The following is a 20,271-nucleotide window of genomic DNA, read 5'->3' on the forward strand; positions in this document are numbered from 1 at the left end:
AATATTCCACATGATGGATAAGACTTCTTCACATCACTTATTTACTAGTATGAATCAACCTATTTTTATTACATCTTGCAACCAAGGTTTTAAACCAAACTATAGGTGTAAAATTTTATAAATACTTCTTGTGATAGGCACAACTAAAAATTAATGATCAAAATTGCAAGCATAAAACAAAGGCTTAGTGAGTTTTACTTTGCAGGATATTTACAGTGACTCTAATGCATATGGGAGAATAAAAACTCTTTTTGAAGACATTCCCTACCAGTTTATTGGAGCACTTTTTTTTTCAAATACTGGCAAAGTGTTCATAAATTTAAGTCTTTTCATCTGAGGAGATAATATTTGATTCTCTGTAGTAATTTATAAGATTGTAAAAGTTATAGAAACATTTATGTAACACCTCAACCACATTTCCTTAATTCTTTCTTACTCATCCTTTTTATATTGAAATAATCATAAAATCCATTTAAATTTATATATTACTGGCATGCTACTACTAAATTGCATGTGGTTTCTAATTTAAATAGATAAAAGTGTGGGGACTTTAGGCAGTACTTAAATCATGAAAGTGAGGTATTCATAAACTATCAGTTCCCTTTAAGAAGAGACACTGGAGTGCTCTCTCTCTCTCTCTCTCTCTCTCTCTCTCTCTCTCTCTCACACACACACACACACACACACACACACACACACACACACACAAAACTTAAGTACAAAATTTGTCTTTAAAAGAAACAGGAAGCTCACACTATGATCCTGCACTTTCTCACATGTAGATGTGTGTATTGTTCAAGCCAGTTGGAGTACGGTATATGATTATACCAGCTTGAATTAACTGAGACACAAAACAACTTTCAATTTTTTCATTATATAATGGATATTGAACAATGAATGTGTTAATTCTGACTTAATTTCAATAGCATGCCTGTTTGTGACTAATCTTTTCCATCTTTAACCTGTCTTAAATTATGTATTTAATACTTGACTGAAGTATATTGGAGATGGCTTTACTAAGCTCATTTGGGATTTTAAATACAATAATATATAAAAGATTAAAATTTGTACTCTTAATATAATAACACAGTTATCAGATTATTACAAAAATTGGCCAGTACTGAAAAATTGGCCAGTCTCTTTTCAGGTTTGATAAAAATGAATATTTGACTCATTCTGTGACTTTTGTGTTACCTATGCTGTAGATTTTGTTTAAAATTCTGAGGTTAAAAAATATTTCTCTTTCTCTCTATGTAGAAATTTTCATTCTAGATGTTAGGAAGATGGTGGAGGAGAAGCTGGAGGCTAAACAAGCTCTCACATAGAAAGCAGTTTTAGAGTTCCAGTGAACGGTCCTAAGCCAGAGAATCACACCAAGTGTGCCATCACAGGACAGAGAGTTAGGCCAGAGAGGGAAAATCCAGGCAAGGAGACAGATCTGAGCACTTGCTAGCAGCTGCCGCTGGGGAGGCGGCGGCTGCGGTGGCGGCCGTACCTGCCATACCTGAAACAGAGAGAGTGCGGGACGAAGGAGCCAGATGCGGTGGGTGAGCGGATTCTACTCAACTCAGCAAGAACCGACAAGGAGCAGACATCTTCATCCTGCAGTTCGCAGACCAGAGAAAACCCAGGAACCAAGACTTGGTGTGAGTAGAAGCCTAACGTCCTCACTCCTTCTCAGGGAGCAGAGGAGGGAAGGCCACTACTCCACCCACCATCTTGGTACTGACAAAGCTCAACAGAGCTGCTAGCTCCAACTCAGGCATTGGAAGAAAACTAGAGTCATTTGGTAGGTCACAAGAACCTAACCTGACCTTCCAGACTCAGTTCCACCCAGGGAAAAGTCACCCAGCTCAGGCGCCAGCCCGAGGAGTGGCTTTCTTCACTGGATAATCAGAGCCAGAGGCTGCCCCTCCCTTTAGCAGCCTTGACAATCAATTGAAATTCAGTAAACAGAAACCCTGAGAGTGGCTCCAGGCTGGGCTCTGTGAGTTTCTCACAAACTAGACCTTGGAAAAAACTACAGTTTGCTGAAAGGCCTCAACTCTACCCAGAACCTAGCCTCATCACAGCATCTCCAAACTTGAGGAAAAAGCCATCTCCCTCTTTTGTGATACTCAAAGCAGATCTCCCTTCCATTGAACTAGCCTGGGAGGAGGATTGCAAAATCCTGGGTAAAGCAGAGCATTTTTCTGCCTGTTCAAACAAACTGACTTAAGAAACCAACCAAGCCACAGAAAAGTCAAACACCACAAGCAGACCAGAGACTCCAACAAGAGGCTGGTTACAGACATGAGGGAAATACCACAAGGGAGATACAGGATTTTTCCCACCCCTCCCCCAAAAAATCAAAGAACATTTTTTTCTTTTCTTTTTTTTTTTTGTATCTTTTATAAAAAGTTTTTTTCTAAAACTTTTTTTAATTTTTAATTTTTTCCTTTTTTGAAAAAAATTGTTTTCTATTAACTTTTTTTTCCTTTTATAATTTTTATTTTAGGGGTATAGGTGTGTGTGCGTTTTCTTTGTTTGTTTTCTTTATTTTTTAAAAAAAATTATTTTTGTTTTTTGTTTAGGTCTACTGAACTTCTGATCTTTTTTTCATTCTTTCTTGTCCTTTTCACCTTTTCTTCTCTTTTGTTCTTCTTTATGTGACTTAATTGTTGTTCTGAACATGCTCAGATAAACCCATAGTCGATTATGAGACCTTATCCCCCATTGTGTACACACTTAATCCACAAATTTATTACTCAATTCAAAACCTCTGAGACTTAAATTCCTTAATAGCAGTACTACTTCTTTATACCTATATAAGATTTTAAGTATTGTTATTTTTAAGTTTTTCACATCTCCTCTATATCCCTACCCTTCTCTCATTAGATTCACATTCTTCTTTGAATAGTTTGTTTTCCCTTCTGCATAATATTTTTAATTTTTACTTTTCTATTTTTCCTGGTCTCTTTTTTCCCCTTTCTCTTTCTTCTTTTTTTCTCTCTCTCTACTTTCATCCTATCCAACCTATTTCCTGCTTTGAGATTAGGACTTAGTTAACTCTCCCTGTGACTTCACACATCACTCTATTCCTATTTTTTACCCACATCTCTCCCTAACCCTAATAATTTCTGGTTTACCAATTTCTTCTTTGTGGTTCGTAGCCCATTAATATATAGTTGTTTGATGTTGAATAGATGTATCTGTTAAACTACATTGTATCTGCAGACTATTGACTGTGCAAATACAGACTTTGGTTGATGCTTGCCTTAAGTTAGTGTTCTAGCACAAAACTGGTGGTATTTTCATCCCAAATGGGCAGAGTAAGAGGGAAAAGCACAAGAAAAATGGCAAGTCCGGGTATCTCAACTCCCACTCATGAAAATCAGGGGAGAGAACATACAATGAAAAATCCAGAGGAGAGTTCCCAAATAGCTCTACAAACACTGCTGGCAAACATGATAAATGAAACATATAAACGACTCTGTATAAGTGTGATAGGGAGAGAGAGGAGGCAATCCAAAGTTTTATAAAGGAATATCATGAGCGTGAGGAAGCTACTCAAAAACTGATACAGGGTTTGTGTAAGCAGCTTGAGAATACTGAAACAGAAAGGCAGGAATGGCATGAATGTGAGGAAGCTAAGCAAAGAGTAGCACAGGAATTGAGAGAGCAGGATGAGAATACACAAAAATCACTAAAGGCATTCATAGAATCCATTAACAAAGAGCTGAAGGAAGTCAGGGAGACCACAAAGGGAATGCTGAATGGAACCCAACAGAAGGAATGGGAGTCCAAGGAAACCATAACCAATCAACTAAGTGATTTGAGAATAAACACTGAACACCAAATTAAGGAAGTAAAGAAGTTCATACAAGATCTAAAAAAAAGCTTCAAAAAAGAATTTGAAGCCATCAAAGCTGACCAATTAGAAGGAAAAGAAATAAAAAAACAAAGTAGAAAGTCTTGACAGTAGGTTAGACCACGCAGAAGATCGATTCTCGGGGACTGAAGACAGCCTAGATATTATAGAGAAAGAACATACAACCATCCAAGACAAGGTCAAGAAATATGATAGATCTATCCAACACTTGGAAGACACCATCAGAAGGCCTAATTTAAGGATAATAGGTGTAGAGGAGCACCTAGAAACAGAAGTTAATGGTCTAGGAAATTTGTTTAACAGGATCCTAGCAGAGAACTTACCAAACATGCAAAAAGATAGGCCTATTCAGATACAAGAAGCTTTTAGAACTCCAAATAGACCAGACCAGACTAGGACATTTCACTGTCACATTATTATCCACACAGGATCAATTCAGACCAAGGAAAAGATCCTTAAAGCTGTCAAGGAGAAAAGATCAATCACCTATAAAGAGAAACCAATTAGAATCACATCAGATTTCTCAGTAGAGACAAATAAAGCAAGAAGAGCCTGGAATGATGTATGCCATACCCTACAAACAAACAACTATCAACCAAGGATACTGTACCCATCTAAACTATCCTTCATAACTGAAGGCCAAAAAAAACCTTCCATAGCAAAGAAAAATTGAAAAAATATATCTCCACCAAACCAGCAGTACAAAAGATTCTTAAAGATGTCCTACACATAGAAAACCAACAAGACCACAATAAAGGCCAAGATACTGTACCCAAACTGAGAATCCAAGAACCCTAGGAAGAACCCAGTTTTTGCAGCCCCCTAGAAGGTGGATAACATGGCAGGAACTCCCAAATACCTCTCAGTCCTATCTCTTAACATTAACGGACTTAACTCTCCAATTAAGCGACATAGACTGTCTAGTTGGATTAAAAAGCAAGATCCTTCTACGTGCTGCCTTCAGGAGTCACATCTTGCCATAAAAACAAACACATTTTCAATGTTAAAGGCTGGAACAAAATCTACCAAGCAAACGGCCCCCATAAAAGGGCGTGAGTTGCAATCCTAATATCAGATAAAATAGACTTCAAATTAAAATTCGTGAGAAGAGATAAAGAAGGTTGCTACATACTAATTAAGGGATCTCTCCTTCAGGAGGATATTACAATTCTAAATATCTATTCGCCAAACAACGGAGCACCCAAATTTATCCAAGAAACACTACTTTCCCTCAAATCCCACATATATCCAAAGACATTAATTGTTGGGGATTTTAACACACCACTCTCCCCACTAGATAGATCAACTCTGCAAAAACTCAACAGAGAAACCACAGATCTAAACAGCTGCATAGATCAACTAGATTTAACAGACATTTACTGAATATTTCACCCAGCAGCATCAGAATACACGTTTTTCTCAGCAGCACATGGAACATTTTGTAAAATAGACCATATTTTAGGCCACAAAGCAAACTTGTCCAAATTCAGAAACATTGAAGTTATACCTTGCATTCTCTCTGACACAAGGGAATAAAATTACAACTCCACATCAAAAGCCACCAAAGAAAGTCTGGTAACACATGGAGACTAAAAAACACACTGCTGAATCATGAGTGGGTCATGGAAGAGATTAGAAAGGAAATTCAAATGTTCATGCTATTCAACAAAAATGAGCACCCAAATTACCAGCTCCTCTGGAACACAGTAAAGGCAGTACTCAGAGGCAAGTTTATAGCTCTGAGCTCCTACATCAACAAATTGGAGAGATCTGAAACCAACAATTTAATGAGATATCTGAACCTCCTTGAAGAAGAGCAGCAAGATAAACCCCAATCCAGTAGATGGAAAAAAAATCAAAATTAAATCAGAATTTAATGAATTGGAATCCAAAATAAAACTATAGAAAGAATCACCAAAACAAAGAGTTGCTTCTTTGAAAAACTTAACAAAATTGACAGAGCCTTAGCAAATCTTATCAGAAAAAGAAGAGAACACACCCAAAGAAATAAACTCAGAGATGAGAATGGAAACATCAGCACAGAAATAATCAAGATTCAGAACATTATAAGGGAATACTTCTCACAACTTTATGATGATATGTTTGAGAACTTGGCAGAAATAGACCTTTTCCTAGCAAATATTGACATACCAAAACTAAACCAAGATGAGTTAAACCATCTTAACAGGCCCATATCAAGCATTGAAATAGAAAAAGCAATAAGAGACCTCCCAGCTAAGAAAAGTCCAGGACCAGATGGTTTTACAGTGGAATTCTACAAGGCCTTCAAAGCAGAGCTCACACCAATACTTCTCCAACTCTTCAATGAAATTGAAAGAGAAAGTTCACTACGGAACACATTTTATGAAGCCAACATAACCCTCATCCCAAAACCAAGAAGGGACTCAACAATGAAAGAGAACTATAGACCCATTTCTTTGATGAACATTGATGCAAAACTTCTCAACAAAATTTTGGCCAATCGACTTCAACAATTCATCCAAAAAATTATACACCAAGATCAAACAGGATTAATTTAAGCGATGCAAATCTCGTTCAATATACACAAATCAATTAATATTATTCATCACATCAACAGGAGGAAGGATAAGAGCCACATGGTTATCTCAATAGATGCAGAAAAAGCATTCGACAAGATCCAACACCCCTTTATGATGAAGGTTTTGGAAAAATTAGGAATCCATGGAACATTCCTCAATACAATAAAGACTGTATATGACAAACCTACAGCCAGCATTATACTCAATGGTGAAAAATTAAAGCCATTTCCTCTTAACTCAGTAACAAGACAAGGATGTCCACTCTCTCCACTTCTCTTCAATCTAGTATTAGAATGCCTAGCTATAGCAATAAGACAAGATGCAAACATAAAGGAGATCCAACTAGTGAAAGAAGAAATAAAACTCTCCCTCTTTGCAGATGACATGATCTTGTATTTAAAGAATCCCATAGACTCCACTCCCAAATTACTCAAGCTGATTCAAAACTTTGGCAAAGTAGCAGGTTATAAAATTGAACCCCCCAAAATCGTTGGATTTTCTGTATGCCAACAATGAGAAAAGTGTGGGTGAAATTAGGAAAGCAACTCCATTTGTAATAGCCCCACAAAAACAAATAAAATACCTAGGAATTAACTTAACGAAAGAAGTGAAGGACCTCTATGATGAAAACTTTAAAAACTTGAAAAAGGAAATCAAAACAGAACTTAGAAAATGGTAAAAACTCCCAGGCCCCTGGATTGGAAAGATTAACATCGTGAAAATGGCAATACTTCCCAAGGCTATCTACAAATTCAACGCCATACTTATCAATATTCCCACCTCATTCTTCAAGGAAATAGAAGAGGCAATATAAAAATTCAAATGGAAGAATAAAAGACCCCACATAGCAAAATCGATCCTCAACAGAAAGAACGCTGCTGGAGGAACATCAATACCAAATTTCAAACTCTACTATAAAGTCATAACAATCAAAACAGCTTAGTATTGGCACAAGAACAGACCTCAGGACCAATGGAATAGAATTGAAAACCCAGAAATGAACCTACAGACCTATAGCCATCTAATCTTCGATAAGGAAGCTAAAACAATAGAATGGAAGAAAGACAGCATCTTCAATAAATGGTGCTGGCAAAATTGGTTAACTACTTGTAGAAAACTAAAGCTAGATCCTTATATATCACCCTGCACCAGAATCAACTCCAAATGGATCAAAGACCTCAGAGTCAAAGCAGACACCCTAGGTCTCCTTGGCACAGGCAGAATTTTTCTTAATAGAGACCCGGAAACACAACAAATCAAAGATAAGTTGGACAAATGGGTTTGCATGGAGTTGCAGAGCTTCTGCATGGCAAAGGACATAGCTAGTCAGATCAATAGAAAGCCTATGGATTGGGAGAAGATCTTCACTAGCCATACAATGGACAAGAGTCTCATATCTAAAATATACTTGGAACTCAAAAAATTAAATCCCCCAACAAGAAATCCTCAAAGAAACAACTGCCCAATAAATAAGTGGGCTAAATACTTAAAGAGAATCTTCTTTGAAGAAGAAAGAAGGATGGCAAATAGACACATGAAGAAATGCTCAACCTCCCTTGCCATAAAAGAAATGCAAATCAAAACAACATTGAGATATCACCTTACCCCAGTTAGAATGGCAAAAATCAAGAAATCTAATAACAACAGATGCTGGAGGGGATGTGGACAGAAGGGAACCCTACTGCATTGTTGGTGGGAGTGTAACCTTGTTCAACCACTTTGGAAAGTAGTATGGAGGTTCCTCAAAAGACTCCACATAGAGCTCCCCTATGACCCAACAATCCCACTTTTGGGCCTTTACCCAAATGTTTACAAACAAGACCACACTAAATTTACCAGCACAACTATGTTTATTGCAGCATTATTTACTATAGCTACGATATGGAACCAACACAGATGCCCCTCAGTAGATGAATGGATCAAGAAAATGTGGTATATATACACAGTGGAAATCTATGCCTCCATCAGAAAGAATGACATTGCCTACTTGTTAGGAAATGGAAAGACTTGGAAAAATCATATTAAGTGAAGTAAGCCAAGCCCAAAGAAACATAGGTCCCATTGTTTCCCTTATTTGCAATATCTAGTATATTTATGAGTCAAGTAGAAAAGGTCAGATAAGGTGATGTTAAGAAAATGAACCCTAAGATATGGATTTAAATGTTTTTCTTTCATTCATTTTTTTCTAAAGCACTTATAAGATTATTTCTTTGTTGCTTTGTATGTACCTTCCCCACAATATAACCCCTGCTTTCACTGTATTTGATGTCGGTATAATTTGTGGAGGGAAAGGGGAAAACCAAATCTTTTAAATAAGGATATGGGTGGACCTGTTGCAACAATTAGAATTACAAGTTGTCATGTGAAAACAAACTTTACAACTTTGGTGGTGGGGGGGGGGGAGGATTTGGTGTGGGGGTGGGGACAGGCTGGGAAGGAATGTGAAGGGGAAACAAAGGTGGAGGCTACAATGCTTGATAAGAAATGTACTCATTATCTTGCCCATGTAATTGTATCCCCTCTGTACAGTATTTTCACAATAAAAAAACGTTTTCATTCTAAATTCTTAACTTTAAGGGAGATAAATCATTGAATGCTAAATTTTAAAAAAAGTAATTTAACGAAACTTGAATGGACACAAATTACTTAGCCAGAAAATGTGTTGAAAATAGATTCCATCAACTTTACTATCAACTTCTCTTTGGCTCATAACTAAAGAAGATACAATTGAATTTTTCTCCCTGTATATGACATTTCAATAAGTAAATATATACAACCATAATCTTCTTTATATTAATTTGTACAGGACAATTTGACTATTTCCAGTGTACACTCTAATTTAATACTTAATACCTTCCATTGAGAGCTGCTCAATAGTTGGAATATCTGCATTTGTAAAGTTTATTTTTTTCATACAAAAGAGTATTCAAAACAGAAACATTTTTCATATTGTATATACAAGCAAACAATCATGTTTCCTTTGCATTCATCAAAGATGAAGTCATTTGGGGCTCTTAAAAATCAAACAATCATTATGGCAGACTACTATTTGACTATCTTCTCATAATTGTGGGTATATTAGTTGTTCAGCTTACAGTGACTTTTCATGAAGTAATTACATTATTTAAAATAAAATGAGCACAAATGATCTTTCCACAGATAATAACTCTTGTGTGTTTTTTTTTCCCTCCACCACAAATATGCTTTCTGATTCTCATTATAGATATGAAATTGTTTGCACAAAGCATTAGGGAGATTTTCTTTTTTATATGCTTACCTCATCATTTTATGTCCATAATATTCACTGCTCATTTTTGAAGCAACTATTATTTGCCTAACTTGTGGAATTAAAACTTTGTACTTGTGCTCTTATGAACATTCATGAAATTATTCAATAAAAAATATATATATATATATAAAATTTAAGCTACATAATAAGAGCTATTATAAACTACATTGCTCTAAAATACATACATATATTGTGTTTATGGATTATATTACTGCTGTTATTGTCCTTTAGATAAAAGGGAAATTTAGTTTAGAGATCCTGGTAGTAAATATAAGAATAAGACTTCCACATAGACTAGTGGCAAAGTAATAAGATGTTTGGTTCACACTGACTTCATCATATGTATCATTGAGACATAGGGAAGAAATCAACATTTGTGAAGTGACAGATGTTCACATCTACAGATTCCCATTGTATATCCAGTGGCACCAATTAGCAAGCAGCATATACATTATATTATAACTTTATAAGTGAGAAAGCATCAAGAAAATTTTGAAGTAAACCTGTCTGAGGCATTTGTTTAAATAAAGGAATAGAAGTTTCTATTATCCAAAAAATTTTAAAGAGTTCAAAATAATTTTCCACAAAGTAAATAGTAAATTGGATTATGAAGAATTTTAGAGTGGGTAGGGGAATTCTCAGACTATATTTCCTAGGCAATAGGACAATTAGCGATTGATATAGTCTTGAAGCATAATAAACTTAGGACAGTGTGAACCCCTGCTAAGCATAGTAATTTTCAAGGAGTGGTATCTCATAAATTTTATTAATAAGAATGTTTGTGAATATGAAATAACACTATTGAACACATGGGTTGATTAGATATGATTTCAATCTATAGCAATTAGGAAATACATAAACATATCATACATAGCAAATAAATTATTGAAAAGACGCAGGTTCACATTATAGATACAGACATAGATATTATTATTATTATTATTATTATTATTATTATTATTATTGTTATTATTATTATTATTATTATTATTATTTTGTGGGTCGTGGGGCTTGAACTCAGGGTCTGGGCGCTGTCCCTCTTCAGCTCAAGACGAGTGCACTACCCCTTGAGCAACAGCGCTACTTCTGGTTTTCTGGTGGTTTACTGGAGATAGGAGTCTCAGGGACTTTCCCGCCTAGGCTGGCTTTTAACCTTGATCCTCAGATCTCCTGAGTAGCTAGGATTATAGGCGCGAGCCACAGACGCCGGTTTATTATATTTCTTATACAGAAATAATTGTCATTTTCTAAACCCTCATTTCAATTTAATACAACAATTCTCTCTTGTTTTATTGTGAAAATACCATACAGAGGGGTTACAATTACATGAGCAAGGTAATGAGTACATTTCTTTCAAGCATTGTTGCCTCCTCCTTTGTTTCCCCTTCCCATCCCTTCCCATCTCCCTCCCAAAGTTGTACAGTCCGTTTTTTGACATAACGACTTGCACATCTCATTGTTGCAATGGGTCCACCTGTATCCTATTTAAACGATTTGTTTTTTCCCTTCCCCTCTACAATTATTATACAACAATTCTCTTATCAAGGTGTTAGATAAAATAGATGGTAATTAAAAGTCTAATTTATATTATATTCTGCATATAAGATGACCTTACTTTTTGTATGTTATTTAAAGGCAATACTTTATAACACATTAAAAACAAACACTACAATGAATGGAGAAAAGACCACTGGAAAACAACTTATGGTCATTTTTTCACCCATATACAATGTTCAATTAAATTTTATATCATATTTCACAAAGGTAAAGAACTCATAACCTATTTCTTAGTGGAAGATATCTGAGAAATGGTGGGATTAGTTTATGGGTGCATTTTGCAAATGGAGTGAGAAAAATATAAAAAACAAAGTAAATCACACTGTGCTAATAGACAAATACAAAATATTTCAACATTTAATACCCTTTCTTCTCATAGGTATTCTTGAAACATGATGGTTCAATTTTGTGAATAAATGTATTAAATTATTTCTCTGTCCCTAGTATATCAGTAAAGATTTTTTTTCCTTTTTATTCTCCCCCAAATTACAGGCATATTAATGGAAGTGTATGTTAAATCTAGCAGAGAAAACTTGCCCTGGAGATCTCATTTGAGCCTGGCCAGATTTTTGAACTATTTCCTACTGTAGTGTTTATTTGAATCAAGAAAAAAAATTGCTTTCATTAGAGTGATAAAGGAAAAATAGGGAATTGATATTTCACACACTAAAATTGGGATATGTGACACAATCATATTTGGTACTTTAATTTCCTTTCTCAATTATTAGCCACAGTGCTAATATTTCTCATCAGTTTTATCTTCATCCTCTTTCTGGCCAAGAGAAAGAAGATTTTTTCAACATGTTCCTTTCATTAGATACAAATTTTTGTCCTTGTCTCTAGTTACAGAAGCAGTCTGCTGACTGTAAAGCGTGTTGCCAATATAGTGTGTTTCCATGTACAATGTAAAGAAGCTTGTCTTTTTATAAAACATTCACACTATGATGTAGCATTTTCATAAAAAAAAACCTTTTAAATATAATCACTGGGTTTTATTTTTCTCCTGTCTTTACAAAACAATCTGCACCTCGATAAACTGATGCAAAAGAAGAGTTTTAATTCAATACCCAGAGACAATTATATTTGTTGCGTATTATTTTTGGTTCTTAGATCAGCGAGTATTCAATTAGTCGACAATGAATATCATCTCACACTATAAATGTGCATTTTCATCTTCCATTAATGTGAGTCAGTTTTCCGTCACTGTCACAAATTCCCTGGGGAAAATTGTAAAGAGGAAAAGTTTATTTGGCTCCTATTCGGCATACTTCTTTCCACAGTTTCTGTATGTGTTGCTGCCCCACAAGCAATGGGCAAGAGCCGGGGATCCTGTGCCTCCTTTTCAACACTGAGTGTCATGAACTTTCCAGACTCAAGTTATTTTAGTAGGTGTATGGTCATGTTTCCTTGTAGTGTTCATTTGAATTTCCTGAATGGAGGCTTTTGGAGAACATTATATCCTATCTGTATGCTAATCTGTATATCTTATTGTGCTCATTGTATTATTTCACATTTGGGATATTACTTATCTATTGAATATATGTTTTGCAAATACGATTTTTTTCTTAGTCTGTGTCTTATCTTCCCATTGTCTTTTCTTTCTTTCTTTTTTTCAGACTGAAAGACCTCTTTTTATAGTGGATTCCCAGTTTATCATTTTTTAATGTATGATTTTCTTTATTGTAAAGAAACTGATCAAAGGGGCTACAGTTACATGGGCACTGGAATCAAATTCAGGAAAAACAGGGGTTATACCATGAGGGAAGAGCATACAAAAGAAACAAAAAAAAATCACATAGCACATTATAAGTACACTAAAAACAACAGCAATAGAGATAAAATTTCTTGTGTCCCTATCTTGGGGTTCATCTTAGCATCAACTTATATGGAGACTTCTCTGAAGAGGAAATAAAAATGGCCAATAGACACATGAAGAAATGCTCAACTTCTCTGGCCATAAAAGAAATGCAAATCAAAACAACATTGAGATTCCATCAATGTTCTATGCCATTGAGATACTATCAATGGCTATAATCAAGAAATCTAATAACAATAGATGTGACCAAAAAGGAACCCTACTGCACTTTTGGTGGGAGTGTAAACTTGTTCAACCACTTTGGAAGGCAGTATGGAGGTTCCTCAAAAGACTACACAATTTGTCATTTTTGTATGATATATAAAATCTCTGCCATATTCAAGAACATATATTGTAATGTTTTCACATTCTATCAGTTTTAGAGCTTTGTATTATTTAGGTCTTCAATTAATTTTCAGTTAGTTTTCCTGAGATTTGCCAGACCAGTGTCCATACTTTTTTGTTATATACTTCAGATGCCAGTATGATATCTCTATAGGTAAATTCTGTTATTTTCTTATGCTGCTGAAATGATGGCTCTACCATTAAAACTGATTATGATATAAATAAAATATAATTACATAGTGCTTTGCACTGCTTGCAGATACTAAAGAATTTTCAGAAACAGTAATATATATTTTATCATTGGTTTGCTCAAAATCTTTTGAAGGAGGAACTACTTCTTGACTATGAAATTTATGCAGTTATGAACTTGTATTTGGATGTGTTCATAGGTCCAAACATTTAATTTTAGGGAATCAAATATATAACTATCTGCTGGAAAGCAGTACAGATTTTGTGTCATATTCTAAAACTTTTAACATTTGCTTTAATAGCAGGTTTAGTCATCTTAAGAAAATTTGAAGATGATATTTAAAAATTGATTTTTTTCTATCAAATGATATAAATTTCACAGCTACTAGGCTATGGGAAATCTATACTTTCTCCCAAATTCCATCCTGACCAAGAGTACTTGATACATACATACATGTTTATATAGATACACCTATGTGTATTCATTCATAGAAATATATTTAGATATGTTGTGGGCATTTGATGTAGCTGATAATAACCTGATATTAAGTGGCTCTTCTAAGACACGAATTATGTATTGATTTATTCATTTGAGATTTAGGATTATAGGAATATTTTGAAATTTGCATTTATATCATATTTTCTAGTATTAAAATGTTATGGTTAAATTCAAAAGTTAAAATAGAATTTTACAAAGCAAACCTCCAAACAGATGTTCCAGAATATTCAGATGCATGGCATAACTAAAGTGAAACATCTGGATTATTAACAGGGAGTATTATTTTTAGTTGAAAAGATGGAGATTTGTAGTAATGTCATTATGTAATTACATGGTGATTTATATTAGCAACATTAACATTTAGGTTATTTTCTATCTGTAAATCTTATTTCAAAATATATATTTATTTGTATATCTAATGTTCCACAACCATAATCTCTCTGTTAAATGACAAATTAACTCCTAGGGTTTCTAATTTTTCTTATATATAAGACATTTTAATTTAGTCTTTAATTAAATTTAAAAAAGTATTTTTAAAATCAGATGTCAGATTTTGAGGTCTTCTAAGGAATAATCACTTCCTGTGACAACATGAAAATAAATATTGTAAACAAAAGAGGGTGTAATGATGCTCAACAACCTTATTCCTGTAACTGTAACTCCAGTCTACAGCATCTTTACAATAAAATAAAATTTAAAAAATAATTACGATGGAACAAGGTGTATAGCAGGTAGACTAGGAGCCTGCTTGGCATATGTAAATGTGAAAAAATTAACATTGTATAAGATTACTGAACAAACACTAAGTACAAATTGATGCCATTAATTCTGACACTTTCACATAATAATCATTATGACTTTTGTTTTGTTTTTTTCATTATGACTTTTTAATTAAAATGAATAATTACATTAATGTAGTGGTTTTTGATGATCATTTTTAATGGATTGTATCACCACAAATTTTTGGCATTATATAGTATTACAATAAATAGTATGTATATGTGGAAAGATGTAATGAAAATCATTTAAAAAATGTGTAATGAGGTAAAAAATGAAAGGGAAAAGGAGAAAGGTGAAGTAGGAAGCCTACTAGATTTAAATATGAACAAAATACATTATATATGTATATTATATAACTCCATTTTGAGCCTCTTTCTTTGTATAATTAATTTACAATGATTACTTAAAACTACATGCAAAATCTGTTCAAAATTTACTTCTAAGTAATATTAAAATAACAATTATAATAAAATCTATCAAATAGTCATATTTATTATCCTGTTAGTAAAAATCTTTAGATTGACAGTTAACAAGTAAGTTTTGATTAAAAAATTCATTAAAATATTAAGATTCCTAGGCGCCAGTGGCTCATCCTGTAATCCTAGCTACTTAGGAGGCTGAGAGATCTGAGGATTGTGGTTCAAAGCCAGCCAAGGCAGAAAAGTCCATGTGACTCTTTATCTCTAATAAACCACCAGAAAACTGGAAATGGTGCTGTGGCTAAAGTAGTAGAACACTAACCTTGAGCTGAAGAGCTGAGGTACAGTGCCCAAGCCAAGAGTTAAAGCCTCACAACTGACCAAAATAATAATAATAATAATAATAATAATAATAATAATAATAATAATAATAACAAAAAATAAAATAAAATATTAAGATAAGCTCCCAATATGTGAATATTGTAATATGTAAATTTGTATTTGTATCAGTGAAAGACAAGTTCATTTACTGTCTTAAATCTATTTATGTCTTAATATCTCACACTAAATTTAAATTTGGTCCTAAGAATTAAGACTCTTCTTAAATACAGTCAAATTTTGTTATTGTCTGCTCTGTGTCCTTTGATTAAAACAACCATATATATTTAAGTGGAGAAAGAGAGGCCAATAATAGCTATTTATGGGATAGGTTCCCAATTTCTCCTCAAGTGAATGCCTAGATCATGTTTCACCTCTATCTTACCTTAGTATACGTGGGATGACAAGAACAAAAACCATGACCAGCTTCTTCCTTTAATATGAAATGTCACCGACTTCTCTGTCAGGGGTGGCCTGGAGCAACAGTCCTCTCTACTTCAGTCTCCAATCTAGCATGTATGATAGGAGGATGCCACACCAGCCAACTATCAGATGAGAGAATGAGACTTGCTGGCATGTCTGAGTTGACTTTTGACTTGATTCTCTGAATTTTAGATATCCAATTGTATAGCTTTGTACTCATGAATGCTCAATCTTGGCTAAGAGCAGTGTATTATAAAGGACACATTTGATTTGCTAACAAACCTGCATCACATTCTACCTCTAACATGAGAAGCAAATTTTATCCCTAGAAATGCATTTCATAAAAAGTGACACTCAAATCCTGTGTGAATCGGTCGTTTATTGCTCCTTTCATAACTCACTGGAAAGATTCTACATTACTGACATATAGTGTGGAAAAGGTAACACAAAAAGCCAAGGAAAAAGACATGGAGGCCAGTGCCAGTGGATGGTGGCTATAATCCTATTATCTCAGGAAGCTGAGATCTGAGGTCACCAGTAAAAGCCAGCAGGGAGAAGCAAAGTGCATTAGATTATTTTTATTTTTTTATTTTTTTAAGTAAATCTTTTTTTTTTTAATTGTGAGGTACCATACAGAGGGGTTACAATTACATGGGCAAGATAAGGAGTACATTTCTTATCAAACATTGTTGTCTCCTCCTTGTTCCTCCTTCCTATCCCCTTCTCATCCTCCTCCCCTTTCCCCACCGATCTTCCCCCCACGCCCCACCAAAGTTGTTAAGTTCGTTTTTCGACATAACGACTGAGTACATTTCTTTTTTTAATTTAATTTAATTTTATTTTATTTGTGAACATACTGTACAGAAGAAGGGTTACAATTACATGGGCAGGATAATGCGTACATTTCTTCAATGCAATGCAATGACTGAGTACATTTCTTATCAAGCATTGTAGCCTCCTCCTTTGTTCCCCTTCCCTTACAAGTCGTTATGCATTAGACTCTCATATCCAATTCACTTCCAGAAAACTGGAATGTGTACTGTGACTCAAACTGGTAGAATGTTAACTTTGTGCAAAAAGCTCAAGGACAATACCCAGTTCCTGAGTTCAAGCCCCCTGGCCCCCCAAAAAATAAAGAAAAAAAAGAGGAAAAGATATAGCTGATCATTTTTATATAAAGACAGAATGATGGCTTCTCTATGACTTGTGAGCAATTACAGCACCTAACTTTATATTTTACAGTTAAATAAATCTCCCATAATAGGAATGAAAACTAATTTCTCTGAGAACCATTGCTCCTTTTTTAGCATTATTAATGTAATATGCTTACATTTGTATATGAAATGGCATTTGTTTGTATGTTTGCTTGCATTCAAATTTATTTTTGAATTATTATTGAGGTAGTACAGGTGTTGAACCTTGAGTTTGCTAGTCAAATGTTCTAACAATTAAGGCTGATCATTTTTGCTATTTTTTATTGGTAAATTTCATGTGTGTGTTTGTGTGCACCACAATATATATTTTTATAGCTATCATTATCAATCATCTGGATTTATAATCTGTTTTCTATATGTTTACACTTCTTCTTTCTCTTGCATTTGGTAAAGTGAGAATTTTAAAATCAATGATAATAAACATTTTCATTCATTAGACCTTAACCATTATTTTGCTTTTTTGATAAAAGTCCCATTGCTTACCTAGTAAAATAAAAACATTTTAAGTATAATTAGCTTATGAAACACAAAGATAATGGCTTTTGTTCCTAGGTGTAACTCATATACAAGATAATAGCCAAAGTAAGAAAATTTATTGCTAATACTAGTCTAGTTCTTTTTTCTTATTATCTTTCTCCTCTGGTTTTTTTATTTTTTTGTAATCAGAAAGTCTAATGCTTTTTTCTCCTTTTATAATATTCCTGAAGTATCTATTTTTGTGTCTGTTTATGTGGCCCTCACCTTGCTGCAATTTGCTTTTTCTTCCTGTTGTTTTCCTCTTTATATCATCCTTTTCTCTTCTTTTAAAAAATTCTTTCCCTCTTTATTCCTTTTATCTCATTGTGTTGTCCTCCCCACGCCCTCTGTGTTGTTCTCCTTATTTATCTTATTAATGTAGTAAATGTTACTACCTATAATTTGAAGGTTAAAGTCTTATTTTGTGTCTTCTGTACATCTCCAAATAGCTTGTCTTTCTGAACAATTAAGTGTGTTTTGATTCAGCAAATATTTTTCCACCTCCTGCTATTTTAAATTAGTTGTCTTGATTATCTTATTCTTTGTTCCTACATCAACATTTATCTTAATGTTCTTGTAGTTGTCAAATTGTCTAGGAATTAGAAAGGGTAATCAAAGCTCTAAGATGTGAATTCTTATTATCAAGAGTATGCAAACCTATAATTTTAAATGAAAACACAGTCAATGTTTATTATATTACAGAGAATCACCCTAAATTATTAGCCAGAAAAAAATTACATTTCCATCCCAAGCCAAACCATTGAAAGCAATTATTTTGACGGTCTGTGTCTAGCCAATATTTTCATCTTCTTGTTAATACTGGAACAGAATGTACATGTACATCACTTACACCTACGTTATAATTTAATTTCACATAAACTGTAAGACCTAGTTTAAGACAGAAAAGAAAATAAAAGTAGAGAATTGTTTTCTGAAAATAGAAGGTGCCTGTAGATGCAATGTATATGAAAATATGAATGTATATATTATGTATATATATTATGCTAGCTCTATATCACTGTATAATTATGTTTGACCATTGCAAAATATAGTAAACATTATCAGTAGTGAGGGAATAAAAATTATATGCTCTTAATACATAAAACAAGTAGCACTGTATTCTTTACCATGTGAAAATGTTCTGTTCTTTCACCTTAAGACTCATGAACATAAATGGATTTTTTGGTAAAATATATTCAATTATGGCAAAGCAAGTGATTTTTTTTTCATATAGCAGGGTTAAATCAATGGAAGTTCTAAGTTTTCTAATGAAATCCTTCTAGCACCCATCCTAGATTTTAACATCAGCTCCCCTCTTCATCCAAATCAGAGTCCAGGCAACTACTAGCTATCAGCTCCAAACACCTCAACATTAATTTTTATAACTAAATTTTATTCAAATATTTACTTAGTTAAGCCGGGGGGTGGTGGCTCATGCCTGTAATCCTAGCTACAAATGAGGCTGAGATCTGAGGATTGCAGTTCAAAGCCAGCCTTGGTAGGAAAGTCCATGAGACTCTTATCTCCAATAAACCACTAGAAAACTAGAAGTGGTGCTGTGGCTCAAGTGGTAGAGCACTCTCCTTGAGCTGAAGAGAACAGGGACAGTGCTCAAGCCCAAAGTTCAAGCCCCACGACTGACCAAAAAAAAAAAAAAAAAAGTTGCTGTGGCAAGTTGAGTATTTGTCACAGAGACATGATGGATCTCTTGTGTAAAAAACATATGGCATTTTATTATCTAGGAAAACTCCAATCCTGGTAACCTCATAACTTCTTTCTGTGTTCTGAACTGTACACTCTGAAAGTAGCCTGGTTTAAATGCTATGTATTCTCACATTCTCACTCATGTAGCTACAACACTCAATAGTACTGCCATGCCTTCAAATCTTACTCAATTTTACGTCAGTGTTTGTGTTCTGTCATGACTCATTTTCTGAGTTACCCTGAGTGTGATTTGGATACTTAGATTGATCACACTTTGTTCTGGAGCGACAAGCTTTACATTTAAATTATTAAGTCAGGTGAGAGATACAGACTGCCTTATCTCATCTCTCTGAAAGCCCCAGTAGAACAAGAGAGCTGTCACTCCACAAAGGAAGAAAGAAACCTTACTCTTTGATGACATTCAGACTGACACATCAGCTTTGTTCCTGCAATATACTCAAACGACATTTGTTCTTCTGGGATCTGGACCCTGTCTGTCATCTGCCAAACTACACCATCAGTTTCAGATGTCCTGGATCTTCAATCTGTTCTTCACTTTGAAGATCTCCGGACTTTGCAACCTCTGAGGCAACATGGCCAACTCCTAATCACCTGTCTATCTTGTCTCTCTCACTGAAACACATACCCCCCACTCGCACCAGCCACACAGA

The sequence above is a fragment of the Dipodomys merriami genome, unplaced genomic scaffold (assembly GCF_024711535.1).
Source record: "Dipodomys merriami isolate MVZ:Mamm:240054 unplaced genomic scaffold, mDipMer1.0.p SCAF_32, whole genome shotgun sequence".
NCBI classification, from domain to species: Eukaryota; Metazoa; Chordata; class Mammalia; order Rodentia; family Heteromyidae; genus Dipodomys; species Dipodomys merriami.